The sequence below is a fragment of the Helicoverpa zea genome, chromosome 15, assembly GCF_022581195.2.
Source record: "Helicoverpa zea isolate HzStark_Cry1AcR chromosome 15, ilHelZeax1.1, whole genome shotgun sequence".
In the NCBI taxonomy this organism is placed as follows: domain Eukaryota; kingdom Metazoa; phylum Arthropoda; class Insecta; order Lepidoptera; family Noctuidae; genus Helicoverpa; species Helicoverpa zea.
In genome coordinates this window covers 2,751,584-2,775,250 of record NC_061466.1, presented here as the reverse complement: position 1 = coordinate 2,775,250, position 23,667 = coordinate 2,751,584, and positions in this window count along the sequence as shown.

Here is a 23,667-nt window from a genome sequence, read left to right as displayed (position 1 = left end):
GAAAAAGAAACGACTTTTACTAAAGCAACATTTATTGGTATCTTTTTAGGGGTTTATTTGGTTTTGTGTGTACTCGCTTTATAATTCCGCAAACGGCCATTCTCTTTCGTTCCGGTATTGTTTAGTTAGGAGCGGATTAAACCAGTTTCAGCTGGTTACTTAGGTCGTAGTTAATTTTAGTAAACCAATACTGAGAATGGGCGCCTTGAGATTTTTGTGGTATGGTACTAAGCTGTGTTTGGTGTATTTTTTAGTTTTTTGTAATTAGATAGTAAAAGGTTTCATTATTTTGTTTTTTTTTGTACACAATATTTATGTTTATGTACGAAACAGTTTTGGTCTAGATTTGTTTTTACAGAAAAAAAATTGTCAGTCTTTGAGAGCTTTGACAATGATGACATATTATTGAGATATTTTGATATATTAACTGTATACCAAAACTTATTAATAAAAAAAATGTAAATTATTTTTTTTACACGAACTAGGCTACATATAGAAAATAAGGAGACGGTAATAAAACCTAAGAACAAGTATTATTTATCTTTCTAGTGTATTCTAGTATAGACTAGAATCGAGGTTATTGCATCTCAAGTGAAGTAAGCATATTGATTATGCAATATATTTACTTGCACTGCACGGCACGGTGACGTGACGACAAGCTAGGCTGCTACGGGGCTACGCGCTACGTCGTAGTACGTGTTACGAAATGGCTACGAGATGCGGCGATTGAATAAACATGTCTATGAATATCGAATGTGTGACTTTGTTTTTATAATGAAGCTTAAGAATGTGTGGAGAAGTATTTTTTGTAAAACTGTTACAGCCTTACTACAAAAACTTAAACATCTATTGAACATTTGTCTAAAAAAGTGTGGCTGCAAAACAGATCTTATTTCAAATTTGTTATTAGACAGACAGTCCAACAGACGTTTAAGACTTTTTGTCATAAGACGGTATGTGTTCTTTGTACCCTAAGGGTGAGTATAGACTACAACATTTTCTCGAGCATTTCTGTGTAATGTAATATTCTAGCGAATGCTCGGCGTTATGTTACGGGTAAATGCTCACAGCCAGTCTTTCGTCTCTCTCCTTCCGCGTCACCCCGCAACCTCGCATCCCGCACTTGGTTCGACGAAATGTTACACCAATACGCTCGACGAAATGTTACACCAATACGCTCGACGAAATGTTACACCAATATGCTCGTTGGTTTGTAACAAACAGGCGAGCGTGCTCGATGTTTTGTTCCTAAAAGGATAATACACTAGAACATCTCATAGAGCGGCTCGTTGTTCTGTTACAAGTAAATGTTGTAGTCTATACTCACCCTAAAATATAACTGTTTTAGTTACACATTCAAATCTAAATTATAATTATGATATGCTGCAAGTAAGAGTACCTAAAAATAAATATGAAAAGTTTGATTGAAAATCCATTTAGTAATTTTCTCTTTGCAAAAACGAATATAAAAATTATTTTAAAATTACATTTCAACATTTAGAGCTGCAAAAAAGTTCTCAAAATTTTTAAATTTCCTTTTATTTTTTAACCGATATCTGACGTAGTTCCATTCTTTATTTAACCGGAACTCGGAAGTTTATTTTTATCGATAGCGGCTGAAACTCTGTGCGTAATGCAATCGGAATTCAGGAAGCTATGTATTTTATGAAATAAAGCAAAATTTGGCATAACAAAAATCATTCTGATGACCATCCACCATCGAAAATATGGTATAAAGTAAAAAATATTTTTTCATAAACTACCTACCAACCTCATTTGGTGTCTCTTGTCTCTACACACTCATAGACAAATATTTACTACGTATACAGGTGTTCACTTTATAATCCACACACAGTATCTTCGGTATTTAATTGCAGCACCTTTCTGTGTTAAGGTACTTTTTGGAAGCAAGCTGCCGACTGCAACTGCCGAGCTCACGTATAGCAATTGGATTATTGGTTTGTATTTATTTCTGTTTTGTATGTATAGAGAGATAGATCGATTTTTTAATATCTTTTTATCAACGAAATCGATGTGGCAAAAAATTTTATGCTGGAAGGTAGCAATGAGGTAGCAACTCTAGGTGAAAAAGAACTCAGTACTTTTGCGCCGTTTTTTCACACTGGGAAAAGTGACAGCCATTGAAGTAGCTGTAGCTAGTAGCAATTAAGTTTCAACTTACTACTAGCTGTTGATTTGCATCCGTGCCACATTCAAGGACGTAATTATGCTAATGATTCTCGACCCAAATCAACAAAAAAATTTGTATGTAATTTTTTATTTTTATTTTTTTTTCGCAATTCCGTCAATGTCATCTAGCCGTATTTTAACTTGGCGCGTGTGTTACTGGCCTTAAAATCGTGCTGCGCCCTCACACAAACGCAAACACAAAGCATTACTGTTACTGTTACAGCCTTTTTATCGTCCCACTGCTGGGCACAGGCCTCCTCTCACACGGAGAAGGAACATAAAGCATACGCAACGATTATTCATAAATTTCATTCATAAAATTGGATTACTTCTGAAATACTACGACATTACAATGACAAAAAAAGCAGTGCATATTAGCTATTTCCCGTCTACTGTTATTCCAATCGATTATTTACGTATTTTATATCCTCCTCCTGAAGTATGGCACAAATGCAAACCATAAATGTATTTTGAGTGGATCGGTGAGGAGTGACAGCGATTCTGACGTTAATGATTTCTTGCAGTCGCTTCACGCACGGTCGACAGTTGCAGTCGGTAGCTCGCTTCCAAAATGTACCTTTAGAATGTTAGGAACTTGCCTGAAATACTGTGTGTAAACATATGCCAACCCTGCAATGCTTGCTGTAAGTCCACTTGTAGCTTTGGCCAGTAATCTAATACCTTGGACAGTTAAACCAACTGGAGAAGCCATTAACGTGTTTCGTGTTTAGCGTTGCTCATACTAATATTATATGTATGAAGTGTGTGTTTGACAATCTTGTCCCTTTCTAACGTAGTGATGTGATCTATAATAATGCATAAGTAAATTATCATAGTAATTGATAGACTTTTTCGCAAAGGTGTTCATGGCACCTCCGGTTGGTTAAATTCTCTAAGTGTAATGCAGAACATGAGAGGTTTAATAGTTGCATTTGTTAAATAAATATGTTGATAAGCTATAAACGCATTAGAAGCCATATGAATTTCTTAGTATATGTTGAGATATGTATACATTTTCTGTTAGCATATAATTTAGATAGAAGAAGCAATATCAAATGAAGACATAATAATACGAACATATGGAGGACGTATTTAGTGACAGTTTCACCGGCGTCCTGGAGAGCTTCCTTCCTTCAATAAAAATATAGCCTTTGTCAGTTTCTCAACTTTTTCGGAGCCCTCTATTTTTAAGGGAAATTGTATAAATACAGCGCACCCTAAAGTGGTTAGAAACCAGCCACAAGTACGTTTTGTTACTAGATAGTCACTATTGGTCAATGTTCAGTAGAACTAGCGCATAACCTATACAAACTTATAACTCCTTACAGAAAACAGCCCCAATGTTATTTGTGTAGTAAAAGCCAATATAACTCAATGTATTCTATTTGTAGCCATTAGCACAGCACAATCCACGACCGTTAATTATGTAGATAACCGAAGCAAATGTTCAGCCAATAATAAAACAGCGACAAAGCGCTTTTTTTCCTGTTTCCCTTTCCTATATATTCCGCTGTATTCAGCGGCTGTATGTATTCGCATGCTATAGATATATAAACTTTCTTTGATCTTGTTCATTGTTGTTTTGAATTATACACACAGTCACTGACAGTCTGCTGAATTGTTTCATGGGTATCGTTATCATCATAGTTGTAAGACGACGACTGCTGGTCTTTCCCAAACTGGGAAAGTTGCCCTTATCACCACGCTGGGCATGCATCTTGGAGAGTGTAATTACTGATATTTTTATGTAACTTGGGCGATGCTGGTGCTCAACTCCAAGTAAGGCATTTAATATCCCACTTGATGCTGTTTGGTGGTTATACCGTCACCAGTCCACCAGAGCCACGTCCGTTTTTCAACCGATTGCACCACGGGCAGGATGATGTTGGTTTGTCCCCGTACTCCCCTTTGGTTTCTTGGGTATTAACTTAGTGATTTTGTAAATCTTTTTCTTTTAGTCTTCTAAACGTGAAAGCCTTTAGGTATATCATTTGTCTAGAGACCTATGATTATTCTGCACAGTTGAACTAAAGGGGAATGGGAAATGTTAAATCTTTTATTGGGTCTTGTATTGAAGAATATTTTTGGTGAGAATTTGGTGTTTATACAAATATGTAGAATGTACTTAAGATAAAACAAAAAACTAAATTGTATATATATATACAGTATATTTTAAGTAATTTTATAAAAGCCAAAGTAAAAGAATATGTTTTCAGAAATAAACTAAGTTCTGTCAAGTTCTTGCCTAGTTTTCAGACAAACCCCAAAGGAAAAGTGTATATTTGGAAAATCTCCAAAAACATAATTTGAGTTATAAAACTAATAAAGAATCAACTGAAAAACATTCCACATAAATATACTTTGTTTTTTCAAAATATTTTCATTCCATAAATATTTCAAGGAATTGTTTCTAAGAACTTAATTCTTTAGTTAAGGTTGTAATAATATGAAAATAATAGATTGTGTTGTTTACTTTGTAGTTTTTATTTACTATTTGTGAAGACATTGATTACATTTCAAAGTTCAGTGATGCCCTCTCTAACCTATTTTCAATTTAATAAAGCCCTTGTTTCATAATTTGTTTTTTTTTTCTTAGACGGGTTTTTATATATTTGAATTCATACTTTTATCCGCATCTATGATTGAAATGTAATATGTTTTGTGAAACTTTCACTCGTGGAAAACTTTTCAGGAATAGCCACAAATCTGAATATTTTCTTGGTATGTACTATATAAGTAGTAGTTTTTCATAACATGTATACGTATGTACTTTCTAAGTATATCTTAGACACCATTGACTGTGTTTCGGATGGCACGTTAAACTGTAGTGCCCGGCTGTCATTGAGCATCCTTGGCAGTCGTTACGGGTATTCAGAAGCCAGTAAGTCTGACAGCAGTCTAACTAAGGGGTATTGGGTTGCCCGGGTAACTGGGTTGAGGAGATCAGATAAGCAGTCGCTTCTTGTAAAGTACTGGTACTCAGCTGAATCCGGTTAGGCTCGGAGGATGATGAGATTTTCATAACATCTTTTTTCAGACCATATTCCTAATTAATTTTAACACAACCACTAAAACAGTAAACTCCTCAAAGTCCACCAGTAGTAAGCTTATCAGCCACATATAATATCGGTACAGTAGCTATTATAGCGAGCCTAATACAATTTGCCGGTCCACCGGCCTCAGTCCCTTGGTCTCCGAACAATTAGTATTGCCGACGTTATTTTTGTGTCACCCTTATTCTACCTTTTCGTGTCTATCTTTGTGTAACGAACGCTGAAATTCGTGGTCGCCCCTAGGGTAGATAGTGGTGTAAACGCCTAGGAATCGTGCCTAATATTTTTGTTTGTTTTTTTTTTCTGCGTTTTTCCTCGTCGAGTTGAGTTTGTATTGTATTAATGTTAATGTTATTTGGCTAAGAAGCTGTAATTAAGATAGTATTAGTTGTAATGTAGATGTTTTTCTGTTATATTTTGCTGGTATTCTTACAATTGAACAATTGAATTGAATCGCGTGAATTCGGACCATGTTGCCAGTGAAGTAGTATGATCTTATTATTGTTTGCTTATCAATTTTTACACTTGGATAAAACTATCTTATAATATATAGTTCGAATCTATTTTCATATCAAAATTAAAGCACAATAGTTAGACAAGTGTTATAATTATTAAAGTGTCAGTAATTCTGACAGACTTTGTAACCTAACAAAGTCACATAAAGTCACAAAATACAGCCTGTAGCGCTGATTAAGGCCAACTGTAGATGCATAATATTAAACTCGTCAGTCCCCTGGGCTCGCCCTTAATTTAATTACGTATTTGACCCAACTGTAGAGATCGGCTTACAGAAGACATGTCAAATCTCTATTCAATTATGTTTGTGAATCAACGACGGTATTTGACGAAGTTAGATAACATTGTTATGGCGTAATGTTGGCTTTGGCGTAGTTACTGGCACTGGTCAATCAAAGTTGCCATTGTGGGTTAAATTGTAGCGGTCAGTTTTGTGCTAGGTGATTATGTAATTATTTTAAGTCGACTGTCATTTAGGATATAGCATCGAGATACGATTCTTTTTGTATCTTTATTCATTTATGTTTGTGAATCAACGACAGTGTTTGACGACGTTAGATTACATCTTAGGATTACATACATTATTTAGGATTGTAACATCCAGCTAAGTGATGGGTAATTACGTAGTAATTTTGAGTCTTCTGTGATTGGGATTATAGCGTTAAGATACGGGTATTTTTATCATAATGAGCCATACACTAGCTAGCAGTTTAGTGTAACCCAGATATGGGGTCGTGATTTTCGGTAGGTGTATTATATTTACGTGGGGTCGTAATTTTCAGCATATTTATAGTATAGTTCTGAAGTATATTATAAGTCAGGAAAATCTCTATTTTATAAGGGCATTTACCTTCATCCGGGTACAAATCTAATTTAGTAAAGGACCTTGAATTACAGGTCCCGGGTGGACTTATAAAACCTGTCCTACCAATATTTAATCTTACGATATTGTCCAAAGACATTCCAGAATAATCCTAAGCATAATAGGATTACATGATTGACTGATTTATCAATCGTAGAGACTGAGAGTAGCCACACATTGCCAACGTGTAGTCGGTCGACAATCTGTCCGGGCTCATACATCAGTATGGAGATGAACTGTCACACCAGAAAGATCAGAATTTATATTATATTACAAAGGTCAGGGATTTAGCCGATACCACAATGACTGAAAACTTTGATTGGAGTCAAGATTTTCTTTTAAAGTATTTTTGACCAATACCAGGTCAACTGTTGGGCGACTGTTTAGTCTTCAATGTATAGGTAGGCTAAGACATTCCAATAGGTTGAATTCGTAACGTTCAAAATACAAGTACTATTTCAACTACGGTACGCAGAGGGGTTTAATAATTGATAGTTCGTAACAACCAATAGACAGGCTTATTTTATTATTAACTGCGATTGATTGGAGTACTAACAATCCCAAGAGGTTTGCAGAGCTTACCTGATTACCTAGTTAATGGAAAGGTATTGATTGACAACCGTGTTACTAGGCATTGGGTAAGGTAAGGCGGGTAAGGCTTAGTGCAAACAGTTTTGGAAATTCCTCGGGAGATTAACCTATCAAAGATATGGAGGAAAACAATAGGTGAGAATATAATTACGAATAGTAGTGTTGTTAATTCAATTTTTCTTTTGCTTTTAACATATTTTGGACGTAAATGGGGCGTAGATTTTTTTATAATTAATTACGAAGAGAAATTGGGAGCCTACTAAGATAAATGGCCAAATATTGTGTGTTCAGTACATTACGGCTACTAGCGACCTTTGCCAGCTGTCTCCGAAGTAATTAGTGCAAGCATAAAAAGGGTCCTAAAAGCAATTTCCGAGGGAAAGAGACAGATTAAGTATAGAATTATTTATTTACCAGTCAGGTCAGGATTAGAGCACTTAGGACGACCAATTTGTGTAAGGGTAACAGGGTAATAGGGTAAGGGTAAGAGCTATTGCCTTGTAGGACTTAATAATATTAGTTCACGCAATCTTTTCCGTAAATTGCGTAAGCGACACATTTTCTCTACTATCTAGGTTCAGGATTTTCTAGGAATATCGTTTTGAATATGTACCAGTCTTTACGTAAATAAGGATACTCAGGTCTTCAATTTGTTGCGTGGAACCCTAAAACCCAGAAATGCAGTTTTTCACTAAATAAAAACCTTCGCTTGTCGTCAACTTAATTGACAAAAATAATTTTAATTACAAAAAACTGCTAATACGTAAAATCATCTCAAAGGTCAAATAATAATACCTAAATCAGCAAAAGTAATATTCAGAGCACTTAGCTGACATACCATTCTTATAATCGGATATTTCTCGATTCTTGGTAATCGGAATTGCTTTCCTTTGATCCAAATGAAAAACGCCAGACTGAAACTTTTTCTCGATTACTTACAATCGATCTTACGTGATTACGATGACTGGACGGGCGAGAGTAAAATGTCCTTTGTCACAGATTATTTTGAGAGAATTGAAAATAAAAACTGGAGTGAGAATAAAATGATGAATGTTAAAAAAAGCTTCTTTGATATGTTTTTCATGATTAAGATCATCGTTCGTCAATATTTTTCCTACATTTTAAATATTTTTTTTTTTTTTTTTTTTTTTTTTTAAAAAAAAAGGTACAATCTATCCTATTTACAAGAATCTGCAATCAAAACAAAACAAACTCTGACATGTACATACAAAAAACTCTACAAACATCCGATAGTTGGACGCCATTCGTTCCGCCTTGAAAGCAATATATTTCAGTCGAAGATTTGTGCATTTCACACTGTTGGCTTGACACCGCTGTCGTGCGACAAGGGGGTAAAAACTGAATGAATAGTTGTGAGGACAAACAAGTGACGGCTCGGATGAATGTCACCTACTCTGTGTCTTGGCGGCTGTTTGTATTTAATTCTAGTTCTTATTGGTTCTTATTTGAAGTGGAAAATGTATATTGTATTTTTTTTATCGAGTAGGTGGACGTATACTGGTTGTTTTGTGCTGAGAACACCGTTTACACGTTTTTGTGTTTTATACGATTTTTTAGTCAGTGGTACATTTATCCATTTGCGATCAAAACGTTCAAATGCAATTCCGCGAATCGTTTCTAATGCAACCTAATATAGTGTTTGGGAAAACTAAAGACATTTTCATGAGTCATTAAAATCTCGCACATTATCCCATTGAAACCGTCAAGACAACGAATTGATAAATAATATTTATTAATTCTATAAAAATATGATTCTCGTCATTCTTCAGAAACTTTTAAGTATGTTTCTTTTTGTTTGGTTGACTCTTTTAGTGATGATTTACACTTAGTTGTTACCCTTACAAAATGTTGAACTATTCACCTCGGCAAGTATTTTTGTACATCTTACGGTAACAATAATAGTACAGTCAACAAAATTACTTGGTTTCCAGGAAAATTATAAATGTTCTAACACAATGAACCTACAAGTAATATTTTTTATTTGGAAGGCAAAATAAGCTTTTTCTAAATGTAAATAAGTGACTTCTTGAGGGAAATCATTTTATTTAATATTTAAATGTCTTAAAAGGAAAATAATATTTAAATAAAATTATTCTTCTCAAACAATATTTATAATGTTCTCTTGGGCGAAATGAGCTCGACAAATTCTCAGAAAACTTGCTTCTCTACTTATTAGAACAGAATTTATAGTAAATTATTTTATTTATGCATAGTACTTAAGGTGCCTGATGTTTATAATTAAATTAGACACTACTTACCTATATACTTTTCTGCCGATAGTACAACAGTCAACACAATTTACAAAAAGGCGAAATAACAGCGCGAACAAACGACGCGATTTTTTTACTAAACCAATGTAACGTAACACATTCTGTTGATAAATTATTTCTGGGGCACACGCACTTCATTCAATTTCCCAAATAAATAGCTTATGCTAGTGTGGCATTGGGGGAAATTATTTATTTACCCACCTCTTTTCTCGCCTTTTGCTCAATATTACACCTCAATTTATTCATGAGTTCGCATGTTTTTAAGAATGCCATTACGAGGCTCAGTAGGCACCTCTTTGAATGCGATCACATTCAAAAGAATTGTTAACCATTGTTCAGTGTATTTTAAGCAGCTACTTTCTTTTAGAGTTTTGATGTATTTTTATGGATTGATAATATGTAAATTAATATCACCAGTCACCCACTATTAAATAATATGTGGGTGACTGGTGAGCACATATTTTATGTAATGCCTTAATCTACCTCATGTATATTAGGCTTAACGAGTAACGATGCCTGCACCTTTCACAGATTTTCACAGATCGTCACCCAATCTTTCATTTATCTGCTTAAGCTACGTTTATCCAAATCTAAGCGGCACCGAATAATTATCATCATAGCATACAAACAGAGACCAATAACAAACACAATACATCTTCATTACAAACAAGCCCAGATTTATACCCTAACCCGCTGCTAGGCAACCGATCCAAATTGACCTAATGAGGAACTAATATGTATTAACCGGACGCGGCTGAGAGCACAAATTAATTAAGTTACGTTCACTAACTATAAATCTTAGTGTTACCTAGTATTATGTGCAAATAGTTGTTTGCAGCTCAATTAGGCGAGGAATGCTTTATTGAGTGCAAGGGATTAATAAATTGATGACATGCCACGTGACTATTTTCATGCATTATATTACCGAGGAATAAAGGGTAACCCCGTGGGTAACCCACATTAAGAATTACACTAGAAAAATAAGTGAATTTAAATATTATGACTGACATGTTTGCACAGCCATAAACAAAGCAGCAAAATAATATCACTTACTCGATTTTTGTTGTTTATTGATTGTTTATTTAGTTGAAAGATCCGAAACTACTGGACCGATCAGATGAAGTATTTCACTGTTGGGATTGGGAAGCTACATTATCCGCGAGTAACAATTTGGGCTATATTTTAGCTGGGTACAGGCTACAGTTCCCACTGGACAAAAAATAATTTCAACGACTTTGAATAAACTATTTATATTTTATCTTTAAGTTAATTATCTCTAGTGTGAAATTCCACAAATCAATTAGGAATGCTTAACAAAGTAAAAGCTTAGCAAATTGTTTGCCTAGCATTCAGTTTCAAGAGTTTAGAAAATGTATCTAGTGCTATTATAGCGTTTAATTTTAATAACTTTATAGTCATTAGCAGATATTTGCTAAAGTGTTTTATAACAAGTTAGTACGAAATTGATTCTGTAGTAGTAAGCTAGAACGTTTTAGTTTGCATTAATAAACGGCAAATTAAATAAATAAAAATAATAAGTGTAGGGTAAATGCATAAATTTAATTGTGAACTGTAATTTATATGTAGTAAAAAAAATAATATTGTATCAAAAAAATATTTCATTTAAACGACAATTAAAACACCAAAACTATACAACAATATGCAATTTATCTTGATCCCAAAGGACAACAAACAATTCGACCATCGACTCACAAACAAACCCAAATAACGGACCCGAAACCAATTAATTTTTCAACTCTAACATGTTTGAACTTAGTCAAACAGTTCAACCAACTGTCCAAAAGCTGTCCTTATCCCAATCTTAAATTGGCCACATTCTAACCTACGGACCGGAACAATTCCAATTACATTCCTGCCGAGCACAAACCGGGTGGGCCGAATTGTGTGAGGAATCTCTGAACTTTGTACCATCTTTAATTAATAACGGAATGGTATTGGACTCGGGTTGAATTCTAAACGACAGTAGCCGACCAGATTGCGAGCCTCGATGGACTTGGCGAAAGAATCTCAACAAGTTTTGTTTGGACTTTGACAGCCATAGCCGCTGATGTCAAAGCGACTCTCTGATATTACTCGATGTTTAATTAATGGAAGCTGCTCATTAGATGTCCGCCAGTAATTATGAAATTCCATCTGATCTGTGTTTTTCATTAATAAATTACTTCCAATCTTCATTTTCTGTCTCGAGTAAATGAATATTTTGATAGCATAAAGTTTTGCTAAGATTGTAGCTTTAGATAGTATAAAGGTGATACGTTTGGGTAAAAAATGTTTACCGCAATAACCTAAACCTTTTAGAAACTTTTTTTTCTCTTGAATAAACTCTTGTTAAAATTCTATTTTCTCAGAAACATTTCTTCTGGCACTTGAGAGGTTTTCCCGCAATTCAAGGCCGTAATATTTCTCTAAAAGATTCAGCATTTAGGGAAGGGTTCCTTCCCGCAATTTTTTCACTTAAAATTTTACAATGCTTATAGAGTATATCTCGCAGCCATCTGACGGGCTAAAAGGATAGGAAATTAAGACGCTTTTTGTCCCATTTTCGTTTCATAGACGTTTGCACTTTTCAACAACAAAACGTGGAGTGAACAGCGAAAAATGCAACAGCAGCTTTGTTCGAAAGAATTGAATTAAAATGGCGACTGGGAATTTCTCTGTTTTTCGCGAAGCACGCCCGAATACCCGCAAATGGACAATTAGCCGCTTGCGAAAGACGAATAAAAGCAAGTGTACTTGGTTTTTAGCGAAAACATTGTAATTTTTGACGGGAAAAATAATATCTTGGCTTTTATTTGGTCTGTGATAATGTTCTGCAGTTTCCTGAGCTTTTCATAAGCATTGTGCAGCTGTTGCTACATTAATCACCTTCTGAATTGTAAGTTAGATTATTTTGCGACTGCTGATGCTAGTGTTGAGTCCAGTTAGCCCGTGCTATGCCTAAACCCATACTTTAAATCAACATCTATGTGTTTTTATGTACAATAGAGCTTTTATCCTGTTCAATACTGTTCAATCAGGTACTAATAAATTAAAAATTCAGGCTATATTCCATTTCGGGAATTGAACCTAGGAGTATTTTTTTCTTAAAATAAAAAGAAATCTGAAAATAGTAGTAGAGTATATAGTTGTTGGATGTGTGCACGAGTTGGTTGGTTGCTCGAATAAATATCCACTCACTATTTCACAGCATATAATTTGCATACAGATTAAACAGAAGGCACAATAGGGAAAGCATACATGTGATAGCAAGCGTTAGAAATATTTAAGCGACAAGCATGCGCTCCGCGTCGAGGCGTGGTCCTGACTGGCGTACGTGTGAGTGCGCTTGCGCATCGCGATTGCATAGGTGTTAGTGCTGAGGGCTAGGTCGATAAAATGCCGACCGTCGACTATCGATAAATTTACCCGACCAACTGTTAAGGTAGTATGCATGTTAGTGTAGTGATGTTGTTCATATGTAAATAGATAATTGTATATATGTATATATTATATAAATTGTGTGTTTTTGATTGTGTAATTTGAAATTTTAGGTTTAAGATGTATATAAATATTATGTAAATAAATTAAATATTTGTGAAGTAGGCTACAAGTATATACATAAAAAAATATAATTACTTTTTTATCTACAAAAGCCAGTACTAGGTACTTAAATACACACATATTTAAATCTAGGTATAATGTTTATTTTACACTAAAGGCATACCAAACTGGCTGTATTTATTTACATTTGCATTGGAAACATTTAAAACAATGTGTGATAAAATTATACTTATTTCAAATAAATAACATTCAATGTTGTTTTAACCATATTTTCATTAAATAATTTATTTTGTCAAAATGTTTTATTTTAATTAATTTGCCCTATTTACTATTTATATTGTTTTTGAATGGTCAACTATAAACTTGTGTTGTATTTTTTAAATTTTCCTTCGTTTATGTTTTGTTTTTTTTTTTTTTTTAAGAAATGATAAAAAATCACATCGCACCTTATAACTCCTGCATTCGCCAGAAGAATTTGGAATTATATATATAAATAATTAGCTCCCTTTGTTTATACGATAATTTTAATTTTTCTGAGCCTTCAGCCAGTAACAATCTATGGTTAACTTTGCAGTGATGACTTATGAAAGACAAACTCTTCCCCTCACATCTACCCGCATCCCCAGAGAAGGGTTACCCGGATAAAACATAGCCATGATACTCACAAGTAACAAGGTTAATATTGTTTAAGAATTTTCTAAATCATTTTATTTGGTTCAAAGATTTTGTCACTTATAAGAAATCCCATAAGCTATTGCAAAGAATAAGTTTTAATTAAAAGTCTTCCACTATTTGCCCAAGAATACGTTAATTTATAGTATTAAAGACTTAAAAGTTCACGGCAAAATTTCAGTATAAGCTAAGTGGATTTAAAATTTTGGACGTTACATTGCGTTAACAGTTGAGCACTTTTACTAGAACTATAATTTTCCATTTTGCTAACTGAAATCTATAAAATTGTGTCGCAGTTTTTAACCCGACTGTCAAGAAAGGTTCCGTTTAAGAAATAACAGGACACTATAATAATCACTTACCTCTAAATATAACTACAGAATAATAATTTCACAGATTTAACGAGTAGTCAGGAGCCAGATAGTCTGACAACCATTCTTACCAACTGATATCAGGTTGCTCGGGTAACTATGTTGAGCATCTGGTTTGACTGGAAGATGAGACTTAACAAGATAGGTAAAGGCTGGGCAGGAGAATAATAGTAAAGATTAAACAATACATTAAGATTAACTTATTTAACCTTTGCTGTAGTATCTGTTCTCAAAACTATTAACTCTATGAATAAGGTGTCACTTGTAAGTCCAATAACAGCAGATAATACCTACAGCACTAAGGATTAATGTAGCTATCTATTAGTAAAATAATTCCGCGGAATCGATAGATTACTTGTACCTTGTTATCCCAGATTATCTGTAACAAATTAATAACGCATAGACACAAAACTAGTGTACGCAAGTGTATCTACAAATGACATAAATATAACATGTTATCATAATTGTACTCTACAAATGATTTCACAGAGATTTTCGTTATAAACAACGTTTAAAAGCAAATTACCTATGTTATTTCTCAATACATACAGGTACCTACATAAACTGCACACATATAAGAAGTCAGAACCTCATTTAAGTCTCATGCATCTCAACCAAAAACACAGCAAAAGCATCACCTATCTCAAATTCGAAAAAGCTATTTTTCCTACTAATTTAACGCTAAAAACACGCCTTCCAGATTTTCAAAGAATAAATTATAATGAGAAACTCACAAAGTATCCGATATCGCGTCTTGTTTATCCTCTCGTTGCAAATTCATCTCGACGGTAACTCTACGGGGGTAACTCGGTTATCTTTTTGGTACGCTAAAACATCGCATTTACGTATCACACGAGAAAATGGGGAAAAACATTGAGCTACGTACAACGCAAATTTACTTAGCATAATACTCGTAAGATTGTAAACTTTCCTGGATAGCAACTTGCTTGAGACACGTAATTGAGCCCGATCTCTATCGAATACTGATGGGGATTCTTATAGTCTTGCTGGTAATTGTGGTGAAAGTATTCTGTACATTAATGTATTTCATAGCTAATTGGGTATTTAATGATGCCGCTGGCTTTATATGTAGCCAAACAAAAGTTACTGAAATCTGAGTAGCATTTCGAAAACAGACTCATATTGATGATTGATGAAAATTTTATAGCTACTACTTACGACAGTAGGAACAATTATTATTTTGACATCTTCAAAACGTTACAAGTACTAAACATAGCAGATTTTGGCAGAATCCTTTCTCGTTTGGCAACGAATTCCTAACAGGAAAAATTACAAACAATCTCTTCAATCTTCCCAGCCCAATAAAACCTCACCTGTCAACCACGATATCATTAATACAGCATAATACGCGTAATATCATTATCAGGGCAATGAAATATCACACTCATATCATATCGATACATCCTACATCAAATTCACAATATCTTCATAGGGAGTAACATGGAGTAAGGAAAGATGAGCGGATATGCCATAATGCCGGTAGGTCCGGCGCCGTCTTCTAGGACAAATTCCTACGGTGGGCATGACCAAAATGATCAGTTACGAGTGAATTAACGAGGCCTTCGGGTTCTTTAAGACATCTTTTTCAACGATTTTTGGTATCCGAAAAAAATACGGGCCCAGAAATGGCGTGTACGGGTGAAGACTGTAACGTTCCTCGTCACCCGCTCACCCGCATTTTGGCGCGCTACTTTCTTATGCGATTTCCCGTTATGGCACCTCCGCTAGTCATTTTGTTCTTCATAGGGCGAAATGTGACAGATATCAATAAAGATATGAAAAGGGTCGGCCCGTCCCACTTATGTTTCCCGATTGTTATTACCGCAAAAATTGCTATTCAACAGTATATATGGATGTCTGTCTATGGCTGTTAGGATTAAATTTACATACGTGAAGTGGCGTACCTAGTATAAATTTAACAGTGGCTTAAGTTGCTGGCTCTTTGAATTTATTGGTCACAAAAAATATGTCAATGATAATATTTTTACAAAAAAAAAAAATACGAATTTTAACTACATTAGGATTATAAAGAGTTGACGCTTTCAATCGAAAAATACTGTTTAATGTCCAACAGTAGCATAGATCAAAAGCCGTACAAATATTTCTCTAACAACTATTTTATTTACAAATTAAAATTAATCGTATTTATTTTGAACGTAACCTTTCAAAAATTCAAGCTATTTAAATTTTTATTTATACCACTCCATTGACCTAACACGATTGCGAAATAGCCTTCGATAGCCACGAATAAAAATAGCCAGTCGATACAAAACCTCTTGGCTATAAAGAAACGAAATGAAACGGAAATATAAAGCAGCTCATGAATACAACAGTTGGTTTTTACCTTTTTTTTTTTAAACGGCTTTACAGCTTTCCAGACTAGTCCTTGTAGTTTTTATGAGGATTACTAACGGTTATGGTACTGGCTAGAGACTTGGAGACACACACTGGAAACTTTTAGTCGGCCGATAGTTTTTATGGGCTCATAAATCCATTGACGATGACCATTCATCTTCATACTGATTTAAGTCGTGGCGACAAATACACGATCTTTTTAATGTGCGCGCCACCATTAGTAAGCATACTCAACAACATCATCAGACCGACTGAAGACTTTGATTGGAATCAAGATATTCTTTTTTTTTAAAAAAAAACAACCATTATGTCAACTGTAAGCCGACTTTTTAGTCTACAGTGTACTCCGAAATAAAAAAGAATCGAGATCTTCGAGCTAGAAAAATATTGGAAACATCTTTCGAAGGAAAATAACTTTTGAACTACATCAACATTTTGGGAGGCCTTTCCAGGAATCAGAAGAATAAAAGCCTGTTTTCTTTAGACATAATTGGCCTTACTACAAAAACTTTAACAACTGTTTTACACTTGTCTAAAAAAAATGTGTTAAAATGAACCTTATGTCAACGTCATAATTTGACATTTTTTTAGTCAAGTCTTAAACTGACGTTAAAAAGTTTTTGTGGTAAGACGGAATTTGTTTTATTATACTTTTTAAGGTTTAAAATGTTATTAAAAAATAAGTATTTTCTTTCTTAATAAGCATTTTTATTATTTTACCACGAGGAAAAAAACTAGTATTTTGCTATTGTTTTCAATAAAATATTGATAACGAAGTTGGTATACTGTGAGGCTGCAAACTATATCAGTTTAGACTTTCATACGCTCAGATACAGCTCTTATTACAATGGCTTAAGGGTCAAAATAGAGGAATCAATTTGTGAAAGTGGCTTAACACATTTACGGCTATAGGAAAAATGGTCCCCAAGGCGATTTTATGGTGTATATTCGACAAAAAAAAACCGTTTTCATTGAGTATAGAGTTGGTATTTTAGTCTAGTGGTGTTAAAATGTTCATATAACTTCGGGGTGAATGTTTTACAGGGTGTTTTGACAACTTATTGGTCATGAGGAAAAGCGTTGATCAATGGGAATTTAGTCGCGGGTTACGTGGTAGAAAAGCCTCTTTGGTTTTCCTAGTTTAATAAACAATAGCCTGTGAATTCTGGATGTGAAACACGTGAGTTATATCAATTATAGTGAAAATAAGATAAAAAGATGTCGTATCTTGTTATTTTTAACCGACTTCCCAAAAAGGAGGAGGTTCTCAATTCGTCGGGATCTTTTTATTATTATTATATCTTGTATGTCTCTACCCGACCACGGGACTACAGAGTCCCGGATTTTTGGAAGGCGAACGTGGGGCCGAAGCCAACACGCTGAAGCCCTTTTGAGACAACTTTAATTAAATGGCGACACAAAACCGACGATTATCCCTGTATACACTATAGAAACGTACCCAAGGACAATCCCCGGTTCTGTGCTAAACTATTGCTAAATATGGAATAAAACTACTAGGGCTATTGGGATGGGATGCTAATGGACTGGGAATTGGGATAACTACGGGAACTATGGCACCTGCCGATAACAATGTTTGCACACGTAAAAATGGCAGGTGGAGACTCGCCAACTCACTTAATGGGCCCCCGGGAATCAGTCGCTAAATCGCAACAAGGGGGCAACAGGTATATGAGCTGCTGAAGGGTGAGGATACCTCGGCGGACTTTAAACGCAGATCACGCGCTCCCTGTGGGTCCAGCATCACCGGCCCACTCGCCACTTACCACGAGGCACCTACCCTCCGAGCGGGCTGCTAACCCTACTCTAGCGACTCCACTCTGACCGGCCGATGAAGGCAAGCCAAGAGGCGGGAGACCTATCCCCCGTCATGATTCACTCCGGCAGGCCGAAGATGGGGGACAGTATACTCTCCCTGGAGCACTCGGATATATAGCCCCGCGGGGTCGCTACTCCCCGTCATCCGCCTCAGATGCCTTGCGGGGTTATTATTATTTTGTTTTTCAAATTTAATTTGCTCAGGTTTATTGAAACCTGGTATTTGTAGTATCTTACGGGCCTAAGCCAAAGTGAGATATTAATTTATTGATGTGATAATTTGAGATGATGAATTTGGTACTGCACTGAAATTATTGTCCAGATCTAGCTGTAGAAATTTTCTTACTATACGACATGTGTTTAATATAGCTGCTTTTTGTAATGTGAGGTAAGTAAAGTTAGATAGATTGAGAGCATTCAGGCTATTGAAAATTTGTTTTGGGATGATATTATTTTTTATGTATGTTCATCGATTACTCGAAGACACCTGGACCGATTTGCAAATTTTTTTTTTGTTTGATAGGGTATACCTGCCAGGTGGTCCCGTAATCACCAGGTCAGGATCTAATGATGGAAACCCTGAGAAATCGAGGACAACTTTCGAAAGTTGTAGGCGTGCATAGGTTAAAAGCTTGACAATCAGGTGAACGTCTGATAACACTATGCAACAGTGAAGGTTTGGAGCGGACCTGATGATGGAGACGAGAGAAGGTCGAGGGAACTCGACAACTGAATATGTAAACTACCTCGTGTTTGAACTCGTGATGAGAACTTTCCACAAATGCGGATAGTGACAAAACTATGCTTGTCACTGAAAAGCCAAAAATAAAAAAAAAACTATTTACAAAAAAATAAAACCAACTCCCAAAAAGACTGAAAAGCAAAAAAAAAGAAAGCAAAAGTTTTATTTTTTTGGAAAAAGTTTTTTTTTATTTTTGGCTTTTCAGTGCCAAAAATACTAAAGTACTTAGTACAAGAAACGTATTAACATTTAAAAACACAACAACTTAGACATCACCTTTAAATTACCCTAAACATGATACATACCTACATAAGTGGGAGTACAATTCCATATTTTGTTCACATCTTCTCAAAAAACGTTGACATTATCATGTATTAAATGTACCGTGTTATCAACACCTCCAAATGTGTCATATTATTGTCGAATATTATATACAAAAGTGTGCAAACTAATGGATCGCAACGAACCGAGACGGGAGGCGTACTTAGTGAAAATAGACACATGTTTGACATATTCGTTTAGGAATATATGTTGCCATTTTATGTATAGTAAATGGGTATATTTTACATCTTTGTAGATGCTGTAAAAGTGTCAAAAAGAGTTTTGGTACAGTGTTGATCGGCGCTTAAGCTATGGCACTTTGACATTTGCGCTCGTGGTAGCCATATTTTAACATATCTATAACTTGTTTGCAGGTATATTGCTGTATACGTTTCGATGCTTATCTTAATAACTAAAACTTTACAATTTTTTTGTTATTAATTTATTGTCAAAATGAAGACTGTTCTGTTAGCTATGCAAATTGTATGATTTCTCGTTTGACGAATGAAAGCAATTGTAACCTGCAAAAGTAAGTGATGTGTTTCACTTAACTGTGCTTTTAAATGGTGAAATTGTGTCAAAAAAAAAATGACAATAATATTTTAGTATTCACAAACATCGTTCTTGTTACCACCCTTCTTTATGTTATGGTCGACACTATTCGGCATACCAACCGACCCGTTAAACTATCGAATGTAAAACGTTCTTACATTTTAGTGATGTGTATAAAGAAAAGAAAAAGAAGAAAGAAAAAGCATTTATTCAGAAAACATCAATCATAAATTCTTAAATTATAAGTCTGCCAAACTGCATGGCAGTTTGTTGGCAGATTTAGCACGTTTTATCATAACTTTAAATTATACTCGTACAACTCGCTTATAGCATTGAGTATTTTACAGTGTAAATCCTAAATTATTTAGTAAATACTTTCTTAGTTTATTAATATATGTTCGTTTCGTTACATTATCCTTATTAGTTATCAGGGCTGAGGGTAATTTGTTTAGTAACTTTGGAACTAGATGATTCCTATTTCGTTCACCAAAATAATTGTTACATTTAGGCACTTTCAATATATTGTAATCCTTTCTCCTTATAGGTCTCGATCGTGTTAAGTAAACCTTGAACTCTTCATTATCCCATTGCTCAGCTGCTATCAACAACATTACCCTCTCATGAACCGGCAGTATCTTACATTCCGAAAATAACTGTTCATAATCAGTACCTTTACAGCGAAGTTTTGTGTTTTTATCAACTAGAAATTTCATGAATCGAATCTGTAATAATTTTAATTTATCTAGGTACGTTTTAAAGGTACGTCCATAGCTTGCCAGTCCATACGAAAGCAGTGAATCAATAAGAGCAAAGTACACAGAATACAGCGTCCCCCTATCCAGAACTAAACTCAGGTGGTGAAATTTTACCAACACCAATCTGAGTCTATCACACAGTTTTTGTATTTGTGATTTCCATGAGAAATGTGAATCGACCACTAAACCTAAGTACCTATATTCCCCAACCACTTCAATACATGCACAATCGCAAGTTACACTGGTGTTATGTAAACACTCATAGGTATGGCCTACTATGTGTGGGTGCCGCAAACTGCCTCTAAGATAAGGGGAGTGGATGTGCATACACTTGGTTTTATTTACATTAATAATTATACCATTGTCATGAGACCATTTAATGATGCTGGTTAAATCTTCTTGTATTTTACTTTCTATCACACTAATATTTTCATGCATGTATACCAAACAAGTATCGTCCGCATACATATAAATACGACAGTTTCGAACAACATTACACATACTGTTGACGTGCATTATGTACCCCACTGGACCGAACACTGAGCCAGTCGGCACGCCGCAGCTAATACTAGTCGATTCACCAACGACGCCATCAACTACGGTACGGAGCGTTCTGTTTGCTAGATAAGCCCGAAACCATCTGTTTAGCGGTCCAGCGATCCCACATTCATCCAGAGCTTGAAGCAGCTGGTGGTGCTCTAAAGTATCAAACGCTTTTTTGAAATCAATGAACACTACCACCACCTGCTTCCTCTGATCCAACCCCTCGTTTACGTCATCAGTGAACCGCCCCAATAGTGAAGCCGTATTTCGGCCCTTACGGAAACCATACTGAACTTCTGACAAAATGCTGTGTTTCTCTAAAAACGTACTTATCTGATTCACAATATATTTTTCAACAATTTTGTTGATTACTGACAAAATTGCTATTGGCCTATAATTAACGTAATCACTATGCGAACCTTGTTTGAAAATCGGTCTTATTCTAGCTGTTTTAAGCTTTTCTGGATACAATCCCTTTTCCACACACAAATTAATGAATAACGCTATTATAGGGCTAATTGTGCGTTTTAGTAACTTAATTTCTTTTACTCTAATGTTGTCTTCTCCTTGGGACGTATCCCCGCTTAAGTTATCAATGATTTTTTCTATATCTCTAGGCTGAGCCTTAATAAACCTTACACAAACCATACTATTCATAACATAATCTGATCTCTTAAAGAACTTTTGACAGCAAACATGTTTAATGGTCAATATTTCTCTAGTGAAGGTATCCGAAAAATTGTTACAAATGTTAATCGTACTCTCGTCTTTACCTAGATATTTTAGTATTATTCTATCTATTTTCTGTCTTTTGTTTCCTATCCAAGAATTAATCAACGTCCAAATTTTCTTAACATTTTTATTGCATTTCTTTATTTCCTCTTTACGATATCTATTTTTTGCCCTATTAATACGTTTATTAACCTTATTTCTATATTTATTATATTGCAATCTTAAATTCATATCATTAGGTTTACTTTTCCACGTTTTAAACAATCTATCCCTTATTTTAATCATCTGTTTTAGTTGTTTTGTTATCCACGGCTTACATTTTCTTTTTGTATTTACATTTTTTTGTATTTCTATTTTTGCCTCATTATAAACATGTGAAAACAAAAAACACATCCTATCATACAACTGTAAAGGGCACTTACTGTCCAATAAATCTGTCCACGATACTTCTGCAAGTAATTCCACCACTTTTTTGTCACTTATAATACACACATTATGTTTTTCACTGTTATGGCACTGAGATTTATAGTCTATGCATATACCTATTAGGTAGTGGTCCGAAATTTTACAATTCAACACATACGCCACAGTTGATTGTTGGGTTCGAATCCACGCATGGTCGATGCAAGTCCTCGTCACTAAACTACCGTAGACTTCCTCTCGCGTTACATCATTGATAGCAGAAACCATACCCAATTCAGATAAGTTGTTTGTATATTGACTCAGGACGCTCGCAGAACCGGTTTTGCATAGTAAGTCAATGTTCGTGTCACCTATTAATAACACGTCACAATCCTTCGGAACATTGGACAATATGCGATGCAATTCCTCCACAAATCCATGCTTGTTTGTTTTAGGAGGTCTATACACTACAATTACATGAACTGGTTTTCTCCCCTCTTGTAACAGCTTGCCATGAATTATTTCCGATTGGTTTGAACTGATTATCTCTGTAGTAAAGTTGTGCTTACTTTTAACATATAATAGTATACCAAATATATGGGCCTGCATTAGTTATACGTGTCACGTCCCTATCTATGTATGTTTTATAACTCTGTAACGGCGTCTGTGGGTATCCACTAGTGCAACTGAGAGAGATACGACACTATTTTGATATTAGGTTTAATTGTTGTGTATTTACGTGGTCAGAAAAGTAAAATAAGTCTATTAAAATAACTTGATATATATTTTAGAGTTAAAGTGGATAAATTGGTGGGTACCGATTGTAATTTGAACATCATAGCAGTCGTTATGTTAGTCAGAAGACAGAAAGTCTGACAACCAGCCTTGCCAAATGGTATCGGGTTGTCCGGGTGGTGGTAAGTTAGGCAGTCGCTTCATGTAAAACACTGGTACGCAGCTGCACCCGGGCGTTTCGACTGGAAGCCGACCCCAACATAGTTGGCAAAGGCTCGGTAGATGATGATTTTTATTTTAAGTAACTGGTTGTTTAATAAAAATTCAATAAATGGGTTGCTTCAAAGATTCACTAAAAGATTATGTTTTATAATCCTCCTCAATTTGTCATGATAAAGATTTGCTGAAAATAGGTATCGATAGATTTATCGAATCATGTCAAAGTTTGCCAGAAATAGCTCCATTGAATTAAATCCCGCATTTTGGTGCGGACTAAAAATAGTTTATGTACTCGTATTAATTGCAATCGAGTTAATTGAAAACTCGCTTTTATTCACTCGAGATGA